The following is a 2,652-nucleotide window of genomic DNA, read 5'->3' as shown; positions in this document are numbered from 1 at the left end:
CCGCCTCAGAAACACAAGGAGGGGTTATTATGAGTCAGATCCGACTCAATGGCAATGGTTTATGTATTAAAGAAAGGAGCTCTGGTGGCATGGTGCCAAAGGCATTTCACTGCTAACCATGAAAGTTGGCATTTCGAACCCACCAGCTGCTCCACGGAAGGAAGATGGGACAATCTACTTCTGTAAAGATCTACCACCTAGGAAACCCAAAGGGCATCCCTATGAGTTAGAATCGACTCGATGGAAGTGAGTTTGGTTTAGTTTTATAAGAAAAAAAAATAAAAACAGCCTTGGTAGTACAGTGGATTGGGTTCAGTAACTCACTTCTAGTGAACAGAATGTGGCAGAGGTGATGCCACATTCTTCCATGCCCTATGCCCTTCTTAACTATGCACTCAATTGGCACGACGTAACTGGCACAACATTAAGCACTTGGCTGCTAACCAAAATGTTGGTGGTTTGAACCCACTGGATGCTCCCCAAGAGACATCATCTGGTGATCTCTTCCTGTAAATATTAAAACACCAACAACAAAAAGAAACCCAAACTCCTTGCCATTGAGTAAGAAACACTATGGAGCAGTTGCTATGAATTGGAATTGACTTGATGGAAATAGATTTTTGGCTTATATGTATAAAGCACGTTTTGCTAAATGGTTCAAGAAGTTATTAACACTCATCAAATCAGCAAACTTGGGTTTCCTAGGCTGTAAATGTTTACAGAAGCAGATTGCCTCATCTTTCTTCTGCAGAGCTGGTGAGTTTGAACCACTGACCTTTTGGTTAGCCCCCAAATGCCTTAACCTCTATACCACCAGAGCTCCTTTTATTAGTACTACTTACCTCTGAAGAGTTTGACAAATTAGGGAATTAATTTTACTTGACACTTTATACTGTTCTCTACTGTTTGGATATTTTACAGTGAAAATGGATCACTTTTTAATTGTTATAATAAAATAACTAGTTAAAATAAACTTTATTTCAATGACAAAATTATAACTAACATTACATACTACTTAGAAAAGAATGAGGACTTTCTATATTAAAACCTATGGAGATGGACTTAAATCACACTCAGAAGAAATGTTATAGAGTTAAATGGATTCAGTTTGAAAAAGCACAATTAAATATAGGGAGCTAAGTTTTCTCTTTAAGAAGGAAATGCAAAGAAATGGAAACAAAGCATTATTATGTCAATGCAGAAATTAATGAGGCAGAAAATAAACCATCCAAAAAACAAATAAAAGAACTGTAATCTTGACCAGTAAAACCAAAAATTAATGCTGTGTAAAACTGATAAAATGCATTAAAAATTTGGCCAATATAAGCAAGCAAAAAGAGGCATGCCACAAATGGACAAGAATGAAAAAACACCCATGATTAGAAATTAGCAGCAGGCCCATTAATGTTAAGAACAAGGATGTTTGCTAAACACCCCTGGCATTCAGCCATGCTCAGGAGATCCCACGAAATAAAGAGAAGCAGGATGTATAAATGTATAACATAATAAATCAGTGAGGAACTGTTTGCTGATGATATGATAACACATACAGACAATTTGATCACATCGCTTTAAAGAGTGATTAGAACTAATATGAGTTTAACAAAGTGATTATTTGCAGAAAGGTCAGATATGATTCCTGCACTAAAATTTAATAACAATTGTCTTACAGTCTCTGACCTTCAATTGGCTCTAACACAGCAATTGCCCTAAAGTGGCTTCTGTTATCAGTGGGCGATTCCATCCTTAATGATAATCTCATTCAATTCCACTCTGCCTTTAAAACACATCCGTACTCACTTAGAAAATGAGGGAACTGCTTTGCTGATCCTTTTCTTTATACATCATTCTGGACTGTTTTATAATGGTCATTTTCTTATGTTGGGGCATTTAATATCCATGTCAGAGGTTTCTCAGGTTTGAGTTAGCTGTTTCTGAGAGTTTAGTATTAACCTAACAGTGTTTCTAGAGGAGTGGTAGTGCATTGCTATCTACCATGGCACTCTGCGGAAGGCCTCTTCCCTGGTAAACCCTGCAATGGCCTACATTTGTGTAGCACTGGAGTTGTGAGCACTCTATAAACATGTGTATGTACAATCACGAGAAGATTTTATGAACATTTGTTGGGAAGTGCAAATTCCAGATGGGGTCTTAAATGAAGCTGACTTCACAGTGCACAGAAATTATGGATGTCATGATAGTGCCTTTTATCTAAATCAGACAGCAGTACCGCCTCTGTCTCCAGGGGAGTGGGGTTTTACTGCATATCTATTTTGTCTCTATTTCCAAGCCATATTTGCATTTCCAATAAAATGCCATTAAGGTAATAGTCAAAATGTATTTCTTTAGTTACAATTTCATGTATCTCCCCACAAGGCTGATAGTTTTAAAACTCTAAATTCCCTGAAAAAAAAAAAAAAAACATTTCCTTAAAAAGCCAAAACCAAACTCACTACTGTTGAGTCGGATCTGACTCATAGCAACCCCTCCTTGGGTTTCCGAGGCAGTATCACCATAGAATAGATTGTCCAATCTTCCTTCCGAGGAGTGGCTGGTGGGTTTGATCTGCCAGCCTTCTGGTTAGCAGTCAAATGCCTTAGGCACTATGCTACCGGAGCTCCTTACATTTCCTTAGGAAGTTCATTTTCCCAC

The sequence above is a fragment of the Orycteropus afer genome, unplaced genomic scaffold (assembly GCF_000298275.1).
Source record: "Orycteropus afer afer isolate SDZICR_OR568_19922 unplaced genomic scaffold, OryAfe1.0 scaffold00697, whole genome shotgun sequence".
Taxonomy (NCBI): Eukaryota; Metazoa; Chordata; class Mammalia; order Tubulidentata; family Orycteropodidae; genus Orycteropus; species Orycteropus afer.
The sequence above is the reverse complement of the archived record's forward strand: the minus strand, read 5'-3'. Positions refer to the sequence as shown.